Source organism: Erinaceus europaeus, chromosome 13, assembly GCF_950295315.1.
Source record: "Erinaceus europaeus chromosome 13, mEriEur2.1, whole genome shotgun sequence".
NCBI lineage: Eukaryota > Metazoa > Chordata > Mammalia > Eulipotyphla > Erinaceidae > Erinaceus > Erinaceus europaeus.
In genome coordinates this window covers 8758644-8782686 of record NC_080174.1, presented here as the reverse complement: position 1 = coordinate 8782686, position 24043 = coordinate 8758644, and the positions used below count along the sequence as shown (strand labels likewise).

The 24043-nt window shown below is 46.2% G+C and overlaps 1 protein-coding gene across 8 annotated transcripts in view; it reads left to right on the top strand.

Annotated features, from left to right (window-relative positions):
• Nucleotides 1-24043, top strand: part of TIAM2 (TIAM Rac1 associated GEF 2) — a 274186-nt gene that overhangs the window by 68229 nt on the left and 181914 nt on the right. For 6 of the 8 annotated variants that reach the window (XM_060205281.1, XM_060205280.1, XM_060205282.1 and 3 more), the window contains one exon: nt 22848-22944. The gene's annotated coding sequence lies outside the window, so the exon portion shown is untranslated. The remainder of the gene's footprint in view (nt 1-22847; nt 22945-24043) is intronic. The other 2 variants (XM_060205285.1, XM_060205283.1) reach the window with 1 other exon arrangement.

Genomic DNA, 24043 nt, shown 5'->3' with positions numbered 1-24043 from the left:
TTCCCACATAACAATACAACCCTCACTAGGTCCTCCTTTGCCATCATGTTCCAGGACCTGAACCTTCCCCAGCACCCCCAGAGTCTTTTACTTTGGTGCAATACATCAGTTTTTTTTTGTTGTTGTTGTTCTTTTTTTAATGAAAATAACCAGTTCAGATTCAGTGGCGAGGCAGCTGGTTTTAGTCAGAGGCACCATGATTTCCAAGCTTGGCGCTGTGGTAACAAGATCCCTGCAGCAATCTGCAAGTGGTACTTGAAACGCCCGCTTTCTTCCACAGGCACATTTGTTGGGTTGCCCTCTTGGTTGTCTTGTGTGTGTGCACCACAGCGACGCAGCAGACGGGCGTGTGTGTGTGTGTGTGTGTGTGTGTGTGTGTGTGCACGTGTCTGCAGACAGGAGCAGTCATGTGTACATTTCTGGGGAGAATCTGTGACCCTGGAACCAGAGAAATAACTCACTTGGATAGTGTGTTACTTTGCCGTGTGCATGCTGATCTGGTTGCTTTTACCTTCTCTCTGTCTTCCCGTCTCTACCTAAAAAAATAAATAAATGACGTGCCATGGGACTGGATGGTGGTGTACCAGTTAAACGCACACACCATCTTGTTCGACGACTTTGCTTTGAGCCCCTGCCCCCAGCTGCAGGGGTAGGTGAGATGGGGGGGTGACACCCTTCACAGGCGTGAAGCAGGTCTGCAGGTGTCTTTTTTTTTTCTCTCTCTCTCTCCCCCCTCCCCCTTCCCTCTCAGTTTCTATCTGTCTGACCCAATAAAACTAGAGACGGGGGAATAAAGGAAAGATGACTGCCAGGAGGAGTGGATGTGTAGTGTAAGCACTGAGGTCCAGAGATAACCCTGGTGGCAATTTAAAAAAGAAGAAGAAGAAGATGCCCTGTTCTTGGGGGCAGTTAGATGGACATACCCTGGATAAAAGCTGTGTAGCTAACACTTATGTTCTGTGTGCCAGGAGAGAGCCCACTCGGTTAGTGTGTGCCTTACTAGGCATGTGACCCTGGCTTCAAGCCTTAACACCGCATCTGAGCTCCCTAGACGGTGGGACCAGCACTGTAGTGTCTCTCATTCTCTCTAAATCAGAAAAGGGGAAAAGAGAGGCGAGGCGACCACTTCGTGAAACCAGATCTGTACTCTTCACTGATGCATGTTACAGCTGACTGGCCAGATTTACAATGTCTTGGTTCTATGGTGGTGAAGCTTTGGATGGAAGTGACATGTGAAAGGGACCTGGGCACTGGTGCACCCAGTAAAGCACATATGTTGCTATGCTCAAGGACCAGTGTTCCAGGCCCTGGTTTCCACCTGCAGCGGGTAAGTTTTACTCACAGTGGAGCAGTGCTGTACTTTTCTCTCTCTTCCTCTTGACTTTTCTGTGGCTCTATCAGAAAAGAAAAAAGAAAAGAAAAAGTCATGGGGTGGGGTGGGGGCGGGCGGTAGCACAGCGGGTTACGCGCACATGGTGCAAAGCGCACGGAACGGCGTAAGGATCCACCTGCAGGGGAGCTGCTTCCCAAGCCGTGAAGCAGGTCTGCAGGTGTCTGTCTTTCTCTCCCCCCTCTCTGTCTTCCCCTCTTCTCTCCATTTCTCTCTGTCCTATCCACCACCAACAACAGCAATAACAATAATAAGGACAACAACAAGGGTAACAACAAGGGCAACAAAATGGGAAGAATGGCCTCCAGGAGCAGTGGATTCATAGTGCAGGCACTGAGCCCCAGCAATAACCCTGGAGACAAAAAAAAAAAAAAAAGAAAGAAAGAAAGAAAGAAAGAAAAATTAATTAAAAAAAAAAGTCATTGGGAATGGTGACCTCATTGTTTAGAATAGAACCCCAGTCATACATAACCTTGGTGGTGGGCTGGGGAGACAGCAGAATGGTTATTATGCAAAGACTTTCATGCCTGAAGTTCCAAGGTCCCAGGTTCAGTGCCCAGCACCACCATAAGCCAGAGCGGAACAGTTCTGTCTCTCTCTCTCTCTCATTTAAATAAAATATTATAAAATAACCCTCGTGGCAAAAATAAAATAAGCATAAGTTATGCAGATAGGATGGATACATATGACCGAATACTCTCCTGGAATCTGATTCACTGAATTTCCCCAAAAGAGCGGCTTAGAAGGGCAGACCACAGACCTATTTGTGCCTGTGCTTCCTGCAGCTGTCTCAGAACTTGGGCCTTTGCCTCTTAATCATCATGTGATGAGATGCAGCCTAGGGCCTTTGTTGTAGGGGATTCTCCACAGTCTTCAAGTTCGTCACAAATGGTCAGTTCCTTTAAACAGCAGCTTCTGCTTCTCCTCTTTTTTTTTTGCCAGAGCCCTGCTCAGCTCTGGTTTATGGTGGTGCAGGGGATTGAACCTGGGACCTGTGAGCCTCAGGCATGAGAGTGTCTGCAGAACCATTATGCTGTCTCCCCCACCCCAGCTTCTTTTGCTTTGTATTGATGTGACCACTAGCCAAAAGACTTCCTCTACCATTGATGAATGGATGTTGTTGGTGATTATTAGTTTGGGACAAACACCTCATCTCAGACCCCTGCAAGCGCCAACCCGGCTTTGACCTAGCACGTTATGATCGGGCCCTCCTCCATCGCTATCAAACAGGCCATGGCCGGTGCGCCGCTATGTTCCATCGCTGGGGAGCCAGAGACGACCCGAACTGCCCCTGCGGCTCCAGACAGACTATGACCCACATAGTCAACGACTGCCACCTCTCCAGATTCAAAGGAGGTCTCGAAACTTTACATCAGGCTCAACCTGACACTGTTGACTGGCTACGGAAGAAGGGCAAATGCTAGAAGAAGAATTAGTTTGGGGCTAGAGAGATAGCATGATATATATATATATATGTCTCCTGAGACTCAGGTTCAATCCCCCAAACCACCACAAACCAGTGCTCTGTTCTCTTTCTCTTTTATCTTGCCCTCTACATCTGTCATTAAAATGTTTAAAAGTTGGGAGTCAGTGGTAGCGCAGCGGGTTAAGTGCAGGGAGAGCAAAGTGCAAGGACCAGCGTTAAGGATCCCGGTTCGAGCCCCTGGCTCCCCACCTACAGGGGAGTCGCTTCACAAGTGGTGAAGCAGATCTGTAGGTGTCTGTCTTTCTCTCCCCTTCTCTGTCTTCCCCTCCTCTCTCCATTTCTCTCTGTCCTATCGATTGTGAACTGAGACTACAGCTTGCATGGGAGTCGGAATATTTGACCTCCTGGGAATTTGAGGCCTGTACTGTAAGGGTTGGCAGGCTCAGTGGGCAGTGTCTTTCTCCAGAATTTTATTACAGTTGGGGAGACATTGTTCCTTTGTTTCTCACTGGGGGCAAAATGTTTAATAGTAATTCCAGGTGGAAGCTTGACAGGATTTGAACATTACAAGAGGGTTACATAATTCTGTTCCATGGCTGATGTAATATCTTTCTCTCTCTCTCTCTCTCTCTCTCAGATGGAGAGATACACGAGAGAGAGAGAGAGCATGGAAGAGATCATAGCACCAAAGTGTCCTTCAGTTCAGTGGGCGCTGGCCTCATACATGAATTGCACACACAGCAAAGCAGTACACTATCCAAGTGAGCCATTTTGCTGGCCCTCTAGTTAAAAGTTTCTACACTAATAGACTCAATTCTGTCTTCTACCTTTCCTTTCTCTCTCCTCCTCCTCTTCTTTCCCTCCTTTTTTTCTCTTTTCTGGGTAGGATATTGGCACAATTAGATTTATTTATAAGCATCCTGCTGGTGACACACCTGGTTGAGTGTCACATATTATGAGTAAGGACCCAGATTCAAAGCCCTGGTCCCCACCCGCAGAGAGAAAGCTTCTTCACAAGTGGTGAAGCTGTGCTGCGGGTACCTCTCTCTCTCTATTTTCCCTTCCCCTCTCATTTGCTGTCTTTATCTGAAACAAAGAAAACAATAAAAAAGAAAGTCTTTTGGAAAAGTGTCATACACCTACACTATTAAACCTTTTATTTCTCGTTTCATTTGTAGTCAAGCAGCATAAATTCTCCCACCAATCTTCTTCTTCTAGCGTTTGCCCTTCTTCCGTAGCCAGTCAACAGCGTCAGGTTGAGCCTGATGTAAAGTTTCGAGACCTCCTTTGAATCTGGAGAGGTGGCAGTCGTTGACTATGTGGGTCATAGTCTGTCTGGAGCCGCAGGGGCAGTTCGGGTCGTCTCTGGCTCCCCAGCGATGGAACATAGCGGCGCACCGGCCATGGCCTGTTCGATAGCGATGGAGGAGGGCCCAATCATAACGTGCTAGGTCAGAGCCGGGTTGACGCTCGCAGGGGTCTGTGATGAGGTGTTTGTTCTTTACCTCAGCTGACTGCCAACTCTGTTTCCAAGAGTCTGGAACAGAGAAGTTCAGTGTAGGCGTAGGGGACCAGATTGGGTGACGAGACGTCAAGCGTTGGACAGGGTGGGCGAAGATATCCGCGTATATTGGCAGGTCCGGTCGAGCGTAGACGTGGGAAATGAACTTAGATGATGCCGCATCCCGACGAATATCTGGCGGGGCGATGTTGCTAAGAACTGGCAGCCATGGAATCAATAAACTGTAGGAATAGATGTATGTTTCCTTTCTTCCTGCCCCTGTGTGATTTTCCTATGTTAGAATCACTTTTCTATTATTTTTAAAGTTTTATTTTTATTTATTTATTTATTTATTTATTTATTTATTACCAGAGCACTGCTCAGCTTTGGTTTATGGTGGTGCAGGAGATTGAACCTGGGATTTTGGGACCCTCAGGCATGAGAGTCTCTTTGCATAACCACTGTGCTATCTACCCCTGCCCTAGAATCGCTTTTCTTAATACAGAAACGTAACTTCCTTTTATATTTTCTTTCTCTCTCCTTTTATTCTTCCCTCCCTCCCTACATCCCTCCTTCCTTCATTCCCTCCTTCCTTCCTTTCTACCAGAGCACCATTCAGCTCTGGTTCATGGTGGTGTAGGGGACTGAATTTGGGATTTTTGTAGCCTCAGGCATGAGAGTCTCTTTGCATAACCATATGCCCTCTACCTCCCTGCCCTCCTTTTTATATTTTCAAGCACCAATTTATATTTGAGCAAGATGACAACTTTGTACAAAGGAGGAACACCAGCTCCTCCCTGGCGTGGGTGACTCTGGTTGGAAATCTGGGTTAGATGTAGGCATCTAAAATGGCAGCCTTAACTCTGCTCAGCTGAGGTAAGGGCCCCTGGTTGTAGACCAGCCCAGTGGTGGCCTTTTGAACTGAGTATTGATGCATATCTGAGAGTCATGATGCTTTTCTCTAGACTGGGTAGCCTTTCACTCTGGAAACCAACCCTCCAGTTGTCCTGTGAAGCTACCCCCTAATAATGTTTTCTCACCAGGTCCATCTTGGGATGGGATGCCATGCTGAACTCCACTGCGGTCTCTCTTCTCACTCTCACCTCAACCTCCTCCCTTATTCCCCCTTTGAGCCTCACTGCCTAGACTCCTCCTTTGAGTCTGTAAGATTCTTGTGTGTTCACACCACATTTTGTTGACATTTATGATTTGTTGTTGAAATCACATTCCATGTGAGACTGGCAGGAATTCTGGCCTAGCACATGGGCAGGAAATTTCATCTGTGTGGTTTCACTGGATCAGTGTCACAACCTGGAAGTTTCCTCTGAGCGGAGGGGGCTGTGTGGAGGCCAACTTTGAAGGGAGAGGTGGGGGGTGGTGAGGTCTGGGAAACGAAACCTTCTGTGGATGGGTGTCTGTCAGTGTATGTGGAAACTGCTGCATCATATTTCTGGTGTGTCTTTTCCTGTTGGGCTCAGTTTTCCTTCACTTTTTATTCTCTGGAGTAGATTTCGGTTTCGGAAATGGGGAAGCAAGCCCAGGTTTTGATAGTAAAGCGCACACAAGTATTCGGTGAAATTCCGTTATGCATTCCTCCAGGCAGTCTCCATGTCCCGTGGAAGTGAAGACGTTTGGATGAGTTATCCATGGTCTTTCGAGCGACTGAGTATGCAAGGTCATCAGAGTTCAGCCTTGTGAGGTTGTCCTGGGTGCATCCACAGTGTTCTAAGACCCCACTTAGGACTTTAAAGACCCTTTTGGGCTGTGTGGAATTTACAACAGGGCGGAAACTCAAGATGTCAGTTTCTGCATCAGTGGAGCCTCGAGATATGGAAGGTCACACCCACACGCCTCAGTTCTTAGAGACCTGGTCTTCCTTTCTCTCCGATGTCAGGGTTGCAGGTGACCCCAGCTTCCAGTCTCAGGCCACAGTGCTTAGCCGTTTTCTTCCTCCTCTTTCTCTTTTATTTATTTTTTAAAATTTTCTATATTTGTTGGATAGAGACAGCCAGAAATTGAGAGAGTAGAGGGAGATAAAGGGGGAGGGAGGGAGGAGGGGAGGGGGAGAGAGAGAGAAGAAACCCACAGCATTGCTTCACCGCTCACAAAGCTTTCCCCCTGCAGGAATTCCGGCCTAGCACATGGGCAGGAAATTTCATCTGTGTGGTTTCACTGGATCAGTGTCACAACCTGGAAGTTTCCTCTGAGCGGAGGGGGCTGTGTGGAGGCCAACTTTGAAGGGAGAGGTGGGGGGCGGTGAGGTCTGGGAAATGAAACAGGCTGAAACCCAGGTCCTTGCACGTTGTAACTCCTGCGCTCAATCAGCTGTGCCACCACCCAGCCCCTCCTCCTCTCCTTCCTTCCTTCCTTCCTTCCTTCCTTCCTTCCTTCCTTCCTCCTCTGTTGTTGCGGCGGTCTGGTGTCGGGCTGCACCACGGAGAAGAGAGCGGACGTCCAGCAAAGGGGTACACAGATCTTTATTATAGGATGGGGGGGAGGTTTGGTTCAGACCACGTGGAGCCAGGCGGCAATGGCCGACCACGGGGGAGAGCAGGGAGCGAGACCTCAGAGAGGGAGAGCCGAGAGCCCAGAGAGAGAGAGGGGAGGGGTGAGGGGGCTTTTTATTGGGCGACAACCAGGGGTGACGTGTAGGGCCAGGATTGGTTGAAAGGGGGCACTCTAGGATTTAGCGGGGCATAGAAAAACCTGGGGGCGGAGACTGCATCAGAATAACTCCTCAGCAACACTCCTCTCATTCTTTTTAAAATTATTTTTAATGGTCTTTATTTATTTGATAGAGACAGCCAGAAATCAAGAGGAAGGGGGAGATAGGGAGAGAGACAGACGCCTGCAGCCCTGCTTCACCACTTGTGAAGTTTCCTCCTGCAAGTGGGGACCAGGGGCTTGAACCTGGGCTCCCTTGCTCACTGTAACATGTGTATATAAGTAAATGTTTTTAATAGGTCATGGCTTTTTATTTATTTTTTTACTGATTTAGAAGATAGGCAGAATGAGAAAGAACCAGACATCATGTTGGTAATATGTGCTGCTGGGGATTGAACTCAGGACCTCACACTTGAGAGTCCAATGTTTTATCCACTGTACTACCTCCCAGACAACAATAAATAACTTTTTAAAAAGAGAAAGAACCAGACATCACTCTGGTGCATGTGCTGCCAGGGATTGAAGTCAGGACCTCATGCTTGAGAGTCCGATGCTTTATCCACTGCGCCACCTCCCGGACCACAATACATAAATACTTTTAAAGAACATAAAGACCATGCTCTTTTGTACTGGTGCAGTGAGAAGAGTGGTTAACTGTTTCACAGTCTACTTGGTGATTCTTAATCATGTGAGCAGGCACGTGCCATTTTCACTTTCAGGGCATTAAAGAGTTCTATGTTCAGGTGGGAGGAGATACCATAATGGTTATGCAAAAAGACTGTCATGCCTGAGACTCCAAAGTCTCAGGTTCAACATCACCATAAACAAGTGCTCCAGGAAGAAAAGAAGGAAGGAAGGAAGGAAAGAAAGAGAGGCGAGGGGTCGGGTGGTGGTTGAGCGCACGTTACAACACTCAAGGACATTGGTTTGAGTCCCCAGTCTCCATTTGCAGGGGAGAGAGCTTTGTGAGTGGTGAAGCAATGCTGCAGATCTCTCTCCTTCTCCCTCTCCCTCTCCCTCTTCCTCGCCCTCTCCCCTTCCCTCTCAATTTCTGGCTGCCTCTATCCAACAAAGATGGTTAAAAAAAAAAAAAGTTGAGAGTCGGGCGGTAGGGCAACAAAAGGGAATAAATAAATAAATATTAAAAAATGTTTTAAAAAAAAGTCTGCCCCTCCAAAGCTGTTTCTTTTTTTAAATTTTTTATTTATTTATTCCCTTTTGCTGCCCTTGTTGTTTTATTCTTGTTGTAGTTATTATTGTTGTTGTTACTGACGTTGTTGTTAGAGAGGACAGAGAAAAATGGAGGGAGGAGGGGAAGACAGAGGGGGAGAGAACGTCGCTTGTGAAGCGACTCCCCTGCAGGTGGGGAGCTGGGGACTTGAAGGGGGGGATCCTTATGCTTTGCACCATGTGCACTTAACCTGCTGCACCACCGCCCGACTCCCCCAAATCTGTTTCTGTAGGGACCCCCTTGCCCCATCTTGAGTACCCCCATCCTTCCCCCCAGATTTAACAAAAGTGGAAATTACTTAATTTATTATTATTATTATTATTTTACTAGAGTTCAGCTCTGGCTTATGGTGATGTTATGGATTGAACCTGGGACTTTGGAACCTCAGGCATGAGAGTCTCTTTGCATAACCATTATGTTATCTACCCTCTTAGGCATGGAAGGCTCTTTGCATGAAGGCTCTTTGTACACCGTCTCCCCAGCCCTCATACACAGCTTTGAGAGGTGGTTCATTGTGGGTTCAGGTGCCTTATTTGGATCGTCTTTTCTTTGCCCTCAGTCCCAGTTCTTTGAGTTGGGATGTTGTGCAAAGACTCAGAAGTGGGAGAGAGCTGTAGCCTTGGGGGATGACCCTGAACTAGCTGGGGGATTGGGGTAGGGTGGGGGGAAGGGAGGGGAGCGGATAAGGGCTTCAGCCTGCCTCTCACCTCTCAGGGCTCCCTGTCATGAGGTTCTGTGGTGTGGTGGAGTTTTGTGACACACCCTGATGTGAATTTTCCTTTCTCCTCTATCTTCTCTCATTCCTTCCTTACCCCGTAGGCAAAACCTCCCAGAAGATCCATTAACCCGGGTCTTTTTCTGTCTTTAACCTTTATCTTATCCAGCCTTTTGAGGACTCTGTTTTAGGGACTGAAGAGTCACAAGTGCTAGTGGCCAGCCCTCCTCTGAGTCAAACTTTGTAGCAGAGATAAGAGATTACCCGGGAGTAGCGGACTATCTCTTCTGTGAAAAAGTGCTCTTGTTTCAAGGAGGGGTGAACTGGATGGCTCTTGGAGGATCTGGAGAGGTAATAATTAGCCTGGGAGGGATTGAACAGAGAAGGTACTTTCTCTTTAGGCGGAGAAAGTGTGCAAAAGGCTCTGAGGCTGGAGGGAGTGTGGCTGGAGCCTGAGGAAGAGGAGGTGGGGGAGGCAGGAGTGGGAGGTCCTTCAAGAGCTTAGAGCACATGGAGGCTTTGGGCCTTCCTCCAAGGCCATAGGAGAGAGAAAGAAACAGGCATCATCACCCTGGTACATGTGCTGCCGGAGATTGAATTTAGGACCTCATGCTTGAGAGCCCGATGCTTTATCCACTGCCACCTCCCAGACCTCTCCAGAAGGGTTTTACACGCAGATTTGATCATTGCTCTCTTATGTCCCTAGGGCTTCAAGCCTCCAGGTTGACTTTTTCAGATACATATATATATATATATATATATATATATATATAGAGAGAGAGAGAGAGAGAGAGAGAGAGAGACAGAGACAGAGAGACAAAGAGAGAAGGGGGGCGGGAGAGGAGAGAGAGGGAGAGAGAAGAAAAAAATCGTCACAGCATCCAAACTTTCTTTATTGCAGTGGGACCAAGCCCAAAACTGGATCATGGGCATGACACACTGCTAGGGGAGCTATTTGACACTCCACAGATAGATTCGGGGAAACCAGTTGGGACATGGCGAATGGATGGGGGCCAGGGGCCAGGGGGGTGGCGTGAAGTCAAAGCCGGCCTGTGGCTTGGTGCTCCAGAAAACCAAGCCATGCTAACACCAGCTTTCATAAACGGGGGATGGACTTAACATTTTTTTTCAAATATATATTTTCTTTATTTTGGATAGAGTCAGAAAGAAATTGAGAGGAGGGGGGAGATATAGATGGAGAGAAAGAGAGACACTGGGTTGGGAAGATAGCAAATGGTTCTGTGAGAGACTCTCATGCCGGAGGCTCTGAGGTCTCGGGTTCAATACCCAGCATCACCATAAGCCAGAGCTGAGCAGTGCTCTGGAACCCCCCCTCATTAAAATAAAATAAAACATATTACAAAATCAAATGTTATAAGAGAGAGACCTGAGGCACTGCTTCACTACCTGTCTTTTTTTTTTTTTTAAGTTTCTTTTCTTTCTTTTTAAAAAAATGTATTTATTTATTTATTTATTTATTTATGAGAAAGATAGGAAAGAGAGGAAAAAAGCCAGACGTCACTCTGGTATATGTGTTGCCGGGGATTGAACTCAGGACCTCATACTCGAGAGTTCAACACTTTATCCACTGAGCTATCTCCTGGACCACTCACCACCTGTCTCTATTTTATTTTATTTTATTTTATTTTATTTTATTTTATTTTATTTTATTTTATTTTATTTTATTTTATTTTATTTGCCTCCAAGGTTATTGTGGTTTGGTGCCGGCACTGCAAATCCACTGCTCCTGGAGGCCTTTTTTTCCCCATTTTTGTTGCCCTTGTTATTGTTATTGATGTCATCGTTGTTGGATAGGACAGTGAAAGATAGAGAGAGGAGGGGAAGACAGAGGGGGAGAGAAAGACAAACACCTGCAGACCTGATTCACCGCTTGTGAAGTGACTCCCCTGCAGATGGGAAGTCGGGGGTTCGAACCGGGGCAGGGACTTGAACCTAGGTCCTTGCACACTGTAACACTTACCACTTGCTGGCCCAGGGGAAAAAGCGTTAATTGTTGTTGCATATGCTGTGGTGGCTAGAGCTGGGTGCAAATCATAACCTCTTCGTTTCTTAGATTGTGAGGGTACATAGACTCATAAGAGGATGGATAGGACATGGGTTTGGGAGGACAAGCAGGGTGCAATCTGAATAGGTCTGAAGTTGTTGCTTGCCTTGAAAGCAAAATGCAGGCAGGACCCAGGCAAGGGAGTGGTTTGGGGCCATTGAATCAGCAGACCTTCTGGATCTCAAAAATGGTTTCTGGATGTGAGGTTAAAGAAAAGTCCCGAATATTGAGAACAGCCATTAACCTGAAACCAACTGTTCCTTGTTCCGTGTAAATATTTCCACTTGTACCCACCCTGTGCTAACTATAAAAAGGTGGGATGAGAAATGATCAGGGTCGCAGACTCTCCCCTCTCCCCTTGCGTAGAGGGGTGTCAGCAGCCCAAGCTTAAGCTGGCTAACAAAGGCTCTTGCTTTTGCATGGGATTCTGGTCTTCTTTGCGTGAGATTGGGACTTGAACCTCTGGGCATAACACTGCAAACAAGTACAAGAAGGTTTTGAATCCTTTGCAAGGCCTAGTTCTTTAATTTTAGGTGTCTTGGGGGTCTAAACAGAGAGTCTGTTTGTTTGTTTGTTTGTTTGGTTTTGGAGGGAGCAGGGTTTCAGGGACATGGAGGAAGGTGAGGGCCCTGGAAAGACATGGAAGCAAGAAGGAAGGATCAGTAGGCCTTGGAGGTGGGCTGGCTTGAGGTTGGAGTCTGATCTGTATGGGGTGCTTTGTACATGTCAGCTACCTCATGGTAGTGGGAAGGGGCCATCTCAGCCCTAATCTGAGTGGAGTGGGCACGATCTCAATTCTAGACCACCCTTGGCGCTGCTCTTTCTTGGTTTTCTTTCCTGTTTCAGGAGATTTCTCTCTCTCTCTCTCTTTTCTTTTTGAAAATAGTCTATTTTTTAAAAAAGATTTTACTTACTTATTTACGAAGAATGATAGAGAGAGAGAGAGAGAGAGAGAGAGAGAACCAAATATCACTCTGGCACATGTGCTGCCAGGGATTGAACTCTGGAACTCACGCATGAGAATCCAACACTTTATCCAGTATGCCACCTTCCGGATCACAGCAAAGTCTATTTTTTTAAAAAATCTTTATTCACTGGATAGAGACAGCCAGAAATCAAGAGGGAAGGGGGAGATAGATAGAGAGACAGAGACACTTGCAGCCCTGCTTCACCACTGACAAAGCTTTCCTCCTGCAGGTGGGGGTTGGGGGCTTGAACCCTGGTCCTTGCACATATTGTACCCTGTGCTCAACCAGATGAGCCACCACTCAGCCCCTTTTCAGGAAATTTCGAACAACCAGCGAAACTTGCCTAGTAGCTTACAACTATTTTCCACCCTTGGGGGCTATTGACAGTCTGGCTGATGTAAGTTGAATGAATCAGAATGATGGTACTTCCCTTCCCTGGGGTGGGGGTGGGGATAGTCACACATCTTTGCCCTTAAAATCCAACAAAGACTTTTTTATTATCTCTTAAAGTAAATCTTATTTATTTATTTGTTTTTATTGACTCCAGAGTTTTATTGACTCACTGGGGCTCGGTGCCTGCACTATGAATCCACCGGTTTAAAGGCCATTTTTCCCCATTTTGTTGCCTTTATTGTTGTTATTGTTGTCATTGCTGTGTTGTTGTTGGATAAGACAGCGGAATCGAGAGAGGAGGGGAAGAGAGAGGAGAGAAAGATAGACACCTGCAGACCTGCTTCACTGCCTGTGAAGTGACCCTCCCCCACCCCCCGCAGGTGGGGAGCCGAGGGCTTGAACCAGGATCCCTGTGCTGGTCCTTGTGCTTTGCGCCATGTGCGCTTAACCCTCTACGCTACCATCTGGCCCCCAGAAATTTTATTGTAAAAGCATAGGAAAAGGCTGATGGCCTGTGGAGTGAGTGGTACACAGTAACTTTAGTGGAGAAAGACCAGCTTATGTTAATGTCTTTCTGTAGCAGATATATATGCTCCAGGAGAGAAAGCTCAGACAATTAGAGCTCCAATGTGTGTGCCTGAGGACCTAGGTTCAATCCCTAGCACCACCACTGTTCTGGTTACTTTCTCTCTCATTTGGCTAAATTTTTAACAGTATGTCATATATATATTCTGAGAGCTGGTTTCCTTGCTTGGCTTTGTCATCGGTTTTGAGACGAGACTGTTAACCTCTCACTATAACTTAATGAAAATGGAAACATAGGACCTGGTGGTGGCACACCTGATTAAAAGTAAACATAGTACTAAGCGCAAGGACCCAGGTTCTAGCTCCTGCTCCCCACCTGTAGCAGTGAAGCAGGTCTGCAGGTGTCTGTCTTTCTCCCTCTCTCTGTCTCCCTCCTCTCTTAATTTCTCCCTGTCCTATCAAATAGAAAGAACGAAACATTACAGAGATCGAAGACATACATGTTCTGGCTATGTATTTTTTAAAGGTGCCATGCCTTGTCACCCTATGTGGGTTGACTCTACCATGGAATATGCAAAAAGCCCCTCCCCTTTTTTTTTCCAAGTTGAAATTTGATTTCCTTTGGCTATTTAAAAAAAAAAAAAAAAGCCTCTGCTTTATAGAAAGTATTCATTAGAAAATGTTTTGGTAATCTTATCCTTCCTGGTTGTAAGACTGCTCAGGAATTTCTTGATGGTGAGTTAAGTGGGTGTGGGAGGGAAAGAGATAAATGATTCAGGGCCAAGAGTCTTGAAAACCTCAGGGCAAATTGACCGCCCCAGTGTTTTAGAGGAAAGCAGGTGATGTACTGAGAGAGGCGCAGGGACTCTCTTCCTGGGGAAGCTCTTTTATTTATGTATTTTTCTCCTGAGCCTGCCGCAGGTCCAGCGTGGATGTTGAATTTACAAGAAGTATATACTTCAGATGTGTTTGCTCATTATAGAAATGGGTAGGTGTGCACTGATCTTGCAGACGACACTGGGGCATGTCTCTGTAGAGTCCTCATGGAGATACAGAGAAACTTGAAGTCAGCTTTGGACTTGTGGCTCATAGAAAGTGAAAGAAATAGTGGGGGTCGGGCAGTAGCGCAGCGGGTTAAGCGCACGTGGCGCAAAGCGCAAGGGCTGATAATAAGGATCCCGGTTCGAGCCCCCAGCTCCCCATCTGCAGGGGAGTCGCAGTGAAGCAGGTCTGCAGGTGTCTTATCTTTCTCTCCCCCTCTCTGTCTTCCCCTCCTCTCTCCATTTCTCTCTGTCCTGTCCAACAACGACAGCAATAATAACTACAACAACAATAAAACAACAACAACAACAACAACAACAACAAATCATTGTAGTAGGGATTTATGAAATTAGAACCACTGCATTACACAACTTGGTTTTATATATTAAGTCTTTCTCTCACCGGATATTTATGCCAGGGCAGAAGTTGCCTTGACTTATTTTTGTATTTTAAGTTTTTATTTAGTAATGAGAGGAAGAGAATCAACCACACTCTACTGTGGTATATGCACTGCTGGTGATCAAACTCGGGACCTCATGCTAGAGAGTCCCACCATTGTACCCCCTGCACCACCTCCCAGACCACTTGTTATATTTATTTCTTTATTGGGGAATTAATGTTTGACAGTCAACAGTAAATACAATCGTTTGTACATGCATAGTATTTCTCCTTTTTCTACACAACAGTACAACTCCCACTAGGTCCTCCTCTGCCATCATGTTCCAGGACCTGAACCTTCCCCCCACCCCAGAGTCTTTTATTTTGGTGCCGTACACCAACTCCAGTCCAAGCTCTGCTTAGCGTTTTCCCTTCCGGTCTTGTTTTTCAACTTCTGCCTGTGAGTAAGATCATCCCACATTCGTCCTTCTGTTTCTGACTTATCTCACTTCACATGATTTCTTCAAGCTCCATCCAAGATGGGCTGAAAATGGTAAAATCACCATATTTACTCGGAAAATGTCCAGTAGTTCTAGCTTCTTTGTTTCTTTATTAATTTTCTGCCTGCACGATCTGTCAAGTTGACAGTGTGGGGTGCTTAAGTCCCATATTATTACCACTTAAATCATCTTTACCCTGCCCCATGTTAGGCAGTGCAAAGGAAGACTTAAAGAGTTCGAGGTCTATTGGGAGTCGGGCGGTAGCTCAGTGGATTAAACGCAGGTGGTGCAAAGTGCAAGGACCGGCGTAAGGATCCCGGTTCGAGTCCCCTGCTCCCCACCTGCAGGGAGTCGCTTCACAAGTGGTGAAGCAGGTCTGCAGGTGTCTATCTTTCTCTCCCCCCTCTGTCTTCTCCTCCTCTTTCCATTTCTCTTTGTCCTATCCAACACGGTGGCAACAACAACAACAACAATAGTAACTACAACAATAAAATAAGGGCATCAAATGGGAATAAATAAATAAATAAATATTAAAAATAAATAATAAAAAAGAGTTTGCGGTCTAGTAGTACAACAGGTTTAGCATACAAGTAATATTTTTTAAACTTAAAAAAAATTTTTTTCCCTCCTTTTTGTTGCCCTTGTTGTTTTATTGTTGTTGTAGTTATTACTGTTCTTTCTGATGTCGTCGTTGTTGCATAGGACAGAGAGAAATGGAGAGAGGAGGGGAAGACAGAGAGGGGGAGAGAAAGATAGACATTTGCAGACCTGCTTCACTACCTGTGAAGCGACTCCCCTGCAGGTGGGGAGCTGGGGTCTTGAACTGGGGTCCTTAACCAGTCCTTGTGTTTCTCGCCACATGTGCTTAACCTGCTGTGCTACCGCCCGACTCCCATTCAAGTAACATTTTATATGTAGTGTGACAAGTCTACATAGATCTCACAGATTTGTTCAAGGGGGCAGTAATAAATCTGAAAGTAGTGGTCTGAAGGTGATGCAGTGGATAAAGCATTGGACTCTCAGACATAAAGTCTAGAGTTCAATCCCCAGCAGCACATGTAGCAGAGTGATGTCTGGTTCTTTCTCTCATCCTCCTGTCTTTCTTTAAAAAAATTTTTTTTATTATCTTTATTTACTTATTGGATAGACACAGTCAGAAGTTGAGAGGGAAGGAGGTGGGAGACACCTGCAGCCCCACCTCATCACTCGTGAAGCTTTCCCCCTGCAGGTGGGGGCTGGGTCCTTGAACACTGTAACATATGCACTCAACCAGGTGTGCCACCACCTGGCCCCTCCTGTCTTTCTCATAAATAAAATTGACAATAATAATAATAAGTTTGGGGTGGCGGGTGGTAGTGCAGCAGGTTAAGCGCACATGACACAAATCGCAAGGACCAGCTCTAGGATCCCAGTTTGAGCTCCCAGCTCTCCACCTGCAGGGGCTTGCTTCTCTCCCCATCTGTGTCTTCCTCTCCTCTCTCCATTTCTCTCTGTCCTATTCAACAGCAACATCAGCAATAACAACAGTAACAATGTTTTGTTGCCATTGCTGTTCTTGTTAGGTTGTGCCGGCTCATTTTCAGTTCCTGCTGCTCTTCCTGATCTTGGCGATATCCTATGCTTTCAGAGAAGGTTGCTAAGTCTTCTTTCTATAATCTCGACGTTACACAAACTTGTTTCCATGTGAGTCTGATTTTCTCCGACTCTTAAGTCCGATTTCTCGCCAGGGGCTTTGCGTGCTTTGCCTGGATAAAATGAGGGAGAAAGTGAGACTCGGGGCCGTGCAGGAAAACAAAACAAAAAGACAGAGAATTTAAGGGTGAACTGCCCCTTGGCCCCCCATAGTTAAAAAGTCTGTCCCCACTTCAAACATGACATCTTCCTCCCCGCAGCAGACAGACTTAGAAGAAACCCAACCTTCCTGTGGGGCTGAGTGGGAGTGCGCCCGCCTGGCAAATACTCATTAGCCCCTTTCATCTCCTGAGATGAAAGCTTACCCATCTGCCCTCAGTGATTCCTATTTGAGTTTCCCTTTGAGGTGTTAGAAGGCAAACACAGGGAGCCTGGGCCTAAGTGTGCTTTTTCCCAGGCCGGTTCCAGAGTAAGTCGAGGCTAGATTGAAGACAGGCTGAGTTCAGGATCGGAAAAGGTTAACTCTTGATGCATGTGATCAAAGACTGTATGATCCCATAATGGTCCCAGGTCCTGTTCAAGTCATTAGTTCATGCCTGGTCAATAGCTGATAGCATGTTGATTTGTGTGGGCTGGGTGATGGCTCAGCAAGGACCCAGGTTTTTAAACTTTTTTTAAAAAAAGATTTTATTTATTTATTAATGAGAAAGATAGGAGGAGAGAGACATCACTCTGGTACATGTGCTGCCGGGGATTGAACTCAGGACCTCATGCTTGAGAGTTCCATGCTTTATCCACTGTGCCTCCTCCTGGACCACTTTTTAAATTATCTTTATTTATTGGAGAGAGCCAGAAATCGAGAGGGTAGGGGAGATAGAGAGGGAGAGAGAAGGAGAGACACCTGCAGCACTGCTTCAACCCTTGGAAAGCTTTCCCTCTGCAGGTGGGGACCGGGGGCTCGAACCCAGGTCTTTGAGCACTGTAACATGTGCGCTCAATCAGGTGCGCCACCTCCCAGTCGCAAGGACCCAGGTTCTAGCCCCTGTTGGAAGAAACTTCATGAGCCAAGCTGATGGTCTCTCTCTCCCCCCCCCCATCTCTTACCCGCTATTAAAAGGGGGGGGCAGAGGAGATAGCATAATGGTTATACAAACAGAGTCTCATGTCTAAAGCTCTCAGGTAACAAGTTCAATCATCATTATCATCATTATTATTATTGCCTCCAGAATTATTGTTGAGGCTAGGTGCCTGCACTAGGAATCCACTGCTCCTGGAGCCCACTTTTCCCATTTTGTTGCCCTTGTTGTGATGGTTATTGTTTTCGTTGCTGTTGTTGTTGTTGGATAGGACAGAGAGAAATTGTGAGAGGAGGGGAAAACAGAGAGGGAGACAGACAGACAGACACCTGTAGACCTGCTTCACCACCTGTGAAGCAACTTCCCTGCAGGTGGGGAGCCGGGGGCTTGAACCAGGATCCTTGAGTTGGTCCGGAGCCATGTGCGCTTAACCCACTACACTACCGCCCAGCCCCACCAAGTTCAGTCTTTTACACCACCATACTCCAGAGCTGAGTAGTGCTCTGGCATCTCTCTCTCTCTCTCTGCTTTCCCCTCTCTCTTTTAAAAGATTTTATTTATTAATGAGAAAGGTAGGAGGAGAGAGAGAAAGAACCAGACGTCATTCTGCTGCATGTGCTGCTGGGGACTGAACTTGGGCCCTCATGCTTGAGAGTTCAGTGCTTTATCCACTGCTCCACCTCCCAGACCACTCTTTTTTATGCGAATTAAAAACTGGCTCCGGAGTGCTTGTAAAATTTCCACATGTGAGCCTTCCCCCCAAAAAACAGTAAATAAATAAAATAAACTTAATCATGAGCTTTTCTCCTTATCAGAGCTAACTTCTAAAATTTAGTCCTTTGTCAAATAATGTTTTGTGATTTTAAAAATACCTACGTGACATTTCAGTATGTCTTCTCGTGTGCTTAAACCTGCTGTGCTACCACCTGACCCCCGATATTATTAGTCTTCCAATAATAGTCTTTTTAAAAACGTTTATTTTATTTATTTATTTTCCCTTTTGTTGGCCTTGTCTTTTTATTGTTGTTGTAGTTATTGTTGTTGTTATTGATATCGTCGTTGTTGGACAGGACAGAGAGAAATGGAGAGAGGAGGGGAAGACAGAGAGGGGGAGAGAAAGACAGACACCTGCAGACCTGCTTCACCACTTGTGAGGCGACTCCCCTGCAGGTGGGGAGCCGGGAGCTCAAACCGGGATCCTTATGCGGGTCCTTGCGCTTTGTGCCACATGCGCCTAACTGCTGCGCTACCGCCCGACTCCATAATTAATAGTCTTTTAATAGTCAATTAATAGTCTTTTTTAAAGTTAGTCTTGGGCTTGAAAGATCCCTCATGGATGAGGACTCCTGTTTTGAAATGCCTTTGAGTCAAGTCTCTTATTGCACTGGTGCTGTGGTATCTTTCCCTCTGGCTCTGTGTCTCAGAAAAAAAGTCAGTCCTGAGTGGTGAAGCTCCAGCAATGACCAAAAATGTAAATTTCATATATGAGGCGGAGGATTTCCCGTGAGGGTCTGGGCAGTGGAGCACCTGGTTGAGCGTACGTGTCATAGTGCATAGTGCCTGAGGACCCCAGGTTCAAGTCGCTGGTCCCCACCTGCAGCGGGGGGGGGGGGAGCTTTACCAGTGGGTGAGCACTGCTGCAGGTGTCTCTCTCTCTCTCTCTGTTCTATCTTCCCCTTCCCTCTCAGTTTCTCTCTGTCATATGTATAGAAAAACCACCACCAGCAACAACAATAACGACAAAAGAATTTGACACTATTCAAGCCAGGAGCCTCAGGCATCCAATTCCTTTGTTGTGGAGCTCTCCTCTCCCAACAGCTTATCTGATGGCAAACATGATTATAAGCCTTATTTTTCCTTTTTTTTTTTTTTTTTGAAATGCTGTTGTGCAAGGAGCCCTTGTCTGGGATGTTTACAGTCCTTCCTTGTTGATGAGGGCCTGCGGTGTGATTGCTCCAAGGTGTATTAGATTCTAAATGTACACCAACAGGTGAGATAGAAAAATATTTCCCATTTTATAGTTTAAACAATTTATTTTGTCAATTACATATTTGGAAGACAAAGTTTCACGTAAGACCAAAGAGAGATGAGGCAAGAAAGGCATCATTCCAGTTCCTACAGTGCCAGGGATCGAACTGGGAATCTCAGGCCTGTAAGACCAGTGCTCTTGCCAAAACAGCCCTTAGATGGAGGGTGAGAGAGGGAACAGAAAGAGGGAGAAGGGGAGACACTACAGCACTGCTCCACTGCTCCTTAAGTTTCTTCCTCAAACCTGGGCTCTAACGTATTAGGTAAAGTGTACTGTGGAAGTCACCTGCCATCTGTCCCCTTGGCCCACCATCCACGCACCCTCCACACCCCTCAAGCCACTGTTTCGTAGTCTAGGTAACTAGATTGTTCTCACACCAGCGGTAAGAGAAGCTGGAAGTTGAATCCCGTCATTGCTTCCCGCCCCCTGGGCTGTATTCATTATCAAAGACTGGGACCCCAAACCGCACAGTATGTGGCCAGAATGCAGTGTTGTTATCAGAGCCTGAGAGGTGGAATGAAGTCACCTCCATTCTCCCGAAGCCATCCTTTCAACATGTCACATAATGAAAGCAGGGAAGTAGTTTCTGGAATGTTGACCTCTGGGGTCATGGATTTTAATAAGAGCACTTGGACATGAGAAGGTATTCATCTCCACAACCTGAGAGGCACCAAACACCATCTGCTTCTAAAATAAGTAACAAAACCCCCGGCTTTTGGCTCACTATCTGTGAAAACGACATACCATAAATGCTGGTTCTTAGGAAGGTTTGGGGGTGCTCCCTCCCTGGAGGATCGCTTTCCTGCTTTCCAAAGGCCACTCAGATGTTAGCTGTTCCTGAGATTTACATTTTTTTATATTTGAAAATATATTTTATTTATTTATTTTTACCAGAACACTGCTTAGCTCTGGCTTTTAGTGGTGCTGGGGATTGAACTGGGAACTTAGAAGCCTCAGGCAAGAGAGTTTCTTTGTATAACTATTATGCTCTCTTCCCTGCCCGTGACCTTTACATTTTCAATGACCACTTGTCATTCACCATCCCATCATCCTATTGATTGTCAGTCTTTGCATTTATGTGTTTCACTCGAGGATATCTTTCTTTCTCTCTCAATATATTTATTTATGAGAGAGATTGGAGAAGAGAGAGAGGGAGGGAGGGAGGGAGGGAGGGAGGGAGGGAGAGAGAGAGAGAGAGAGAGAGAGAGAGAGAGAGCGCCAGCCATCACTCTGGTACATGTGCTGCCAGGGACTGAACTCAGACCTCATGCTTGAGAGTCCGGTGCTTTATCCACTATGGCACCTCCTTGACAACCTCCAGGATATTTTTCTTTTCTTTTCTTTTTTTCTTTCATTCATTTTTTGGTGTTTTTAAAATGTTTACTTACAAAATGGAAATTTTGACAAGACCATAGGATAAGAGGGTTGCATTTCCACACAGTTCCCACCACCAGAACTCCCTATCCCCTCCCCTCCCTTGAAAGCTTCCCTGTTCTGTATCCCTCTGAGAGTATGGACCCAGGGTCACAATGGGGTGCAGAAGGTGGAAGGTCTGCCTTCTGTAATTGCTTCCCCGCTGAACATGGGTGTTGGCAGGTCCATCCATACTCCCAGCCTGCCTCTCACTCTTTCTCTCTGTCTCTCTCCCTCCCCCTAGTGGGGTGGATCTGGGAAGGCGGGGCTCCAAGACACATTTGTGGGGTCATCTGCCCAGGGAAGTCAGGTTGACATCATGGTAGCATCTGGAACCCGGTGGCTGAAAAAGAGTTAACGTATAAAGCAGAACAAAGTGTTGGCTAATCATGAACCTAAAGGCAAGAATATTGCAGATGAAGATTTGGGGTCTCCATTTTAGAAAAAAGCTAGTAGGTCTATTTTAGGTATACTCCAAGGGGCCCATGACCCAACTAGTTTTTGCCCAAGTCTGACAGTTAATATGCAGGTGGACCCAAGGTATTTTCTGGGGTGATGGTGTCATAGTTGAAAAAAGGACTAGAAAGCTGGATCAGGGAACAGAGCAGCTCCCCAAATATGGAAAAAGTGTATAAATCTTGTTAACTATAAACTCCATTGCTTTAACCTGGGGCCCATATTCAGCACAGGAGCCTATGTAACCTCTGCATCCCTGTAGGTTTGTTTGATGGCACTTTTTAAGGTTTTATTTATTTATTTATTGAGAGAGAGAGAGAGAGAGAGAGAGAGAGAGAGAACCAGGAACCAGACTTATGTGCCAGACTCTGGTATATATGCTGCTGCCAGGGATTGAACTCAGGACCTCATGCTTGAAACTCCTATGCTTCATCTACTGCTCCACCTGCCGGATCACTGTTTTCTTTCTTTTTATTCCTGTTTATTTGTTAATGCCAGTCTGGGGAGAACCAGAGCATCACTGATACACAGTGACAGGGATTGAACTCAGGATCTTACTCTTGAGAGTCCAGTACCTTACCCATTGTGCCACCTCCTGGGCTGCTAGGATATTTTCTTCCCTTCCCTTCCCTTCCCTTCCCTTCCCTTCCCTTCCCTTCCCTTCCCTTCCCTTCCCTTCCCTTCCCTTCCCTTCCCTCCCCTCCCCTCCCCTCCCCTTCCTTCCTTCTTTCTTTTTAAAAGATCTTATTTACTAATGAGAAAGCTAGGAGGAGAGAAAAAGAACCAGACATGACTCTGGTACATGTGCTGCCAGGAACTGAACTCAGGACTTCGTGCTTGAGAGTCTAGTGCCTTAGCCACTGTGCCACCTCCCAGACCACATGCCAGGATATTTTCTTCTTGTTCATTAACCTAGTTGTTTTGACTGGTACCTTCCTTTTGAATAAAACTCAGTGAGAATAGACTTACTGTTCTCCTGTTCTAAGCTTTGGAAAAGGAACTTGACCATTGTAGTTTCACTCTGCCTGCCTGCCTGCCTACCATCCATCCATCCATCCATCCCTCCATCCATCCATCCCTCCATCCATCCATCCCTCCCCTTATCCAGTCCCTCATCCACCCCTCTTGTCTATCATCTGTCTCTTGACCTACCTATCCATATTCATCCACCCATCCTCTCTCCTTCCTCTCACTGTCCCTCTCTCACTCGTCTCTTAAAATGCCTTGTTCATATGAAGTTGCCAGATAAAGCAGTAGATTTGCTTCCCTAATCAGGGCATGGAAACACTTCCATTATAGTTAGTAAACTTGATTCTTGCTGTTTTTTTTTCAGGTTTGCCTTTTTTCCTGTCAAGTCCCAAATACAGCAGGATGTTCATTACAACACTCTGACTTTTGCGTTACTGTTTTTCACTGCCTCTGTATTTTTGTTTTCTTTTTCCAGGGCTGTGCATCTGAATTACAGGCACCTCTTCAATTTGCCTCTTCTGAACAACTTGAGTGAGTGACCACACCAAGTGCTCTCCACGCTGCCTCTTGGGGTAAGCTTGACGCTCTCACATACATGAGTCTGTGCTACCTGTGAGTCTCTTTCACATAGCTCTGCTGGCAGCTGAGAGGACCTGAAAGAGAACAGCCACACAGAACCTGCCAGGTGCCAGCTCTGCAGGGCTAAGTGCAGTCACATAGATTTGATGGTCTGGGTAGCAGTGGAGGAAGGTGTACTACCCTACAACTGTGGATTGTTATGTCTTTAACTGTCATGCAGGGTCCCTGCTGAACTGTTCTAGCTGTTTAACTCTAGCTGAAGCACTCTACCTGGGATGGCTTGGGGTTGTGCTGAAGGTTGTACTCACCTTTTGCAATGATTTCTGTTCATGTTGGCTTGGCTGATCCATGGGGACATAAGCAGAGGTAACCGTTAGCAGACTGCATGGTGTTTTCAGATCCCTGTCTCCTCACCTACAAAGGGGTGATGATGATACAAAGTGGAGAGAATTGGCTGTTGAATCTGAAACGATGCATCAGTCCTAGCCTAGTACTTCATAGTCCTTAATATCCTTTCCTTCTTGTGGTTCTAAGACTGAGGAAGGACACTGAGTATGGCTAGGGGGATAACATATCAGTTTCTTTCTTTTTTAAACGTGTGATTTTTTATATTTGTTTATTTTTTCCCATTTGTTGCCCTTGTTTTTTATTGTTGTTGTAGTTATTATTGTTGTTGTTGGATAGGACAGAGAGAAATGGAGAGAGGAAGGAAAGACAGAGAGGGGCAGAGAAAGATAGACACCTGCAGACCTGCTTCACCGCCTGTGAAGTGACACCCCTGCAGGTGGGGAGCCGGGGGCTCAATTTTTTTTTAAAGAGTTTATCTATCTATTTATTTATAGGAAAGGAGAGAAAGAACCAGACATCACTCTGGTACATGTGCTTCTGGGGATCGAACTTGGGACCTCATGGTTGAGAATCTAATGCTTTATCCACTGTGCCACTTCCTGGACCAAAACGTATCAGTTTCCTGGCAGGTTTCCAGTATCACCATAACCTCGGGTCAGAAACAAATAAATAACAACAACAAGACAAAATGCTGATTTTCAGAGGAAGGTGATGATGAGAGTAAGCCGTGTGTTTGGGGCGTGA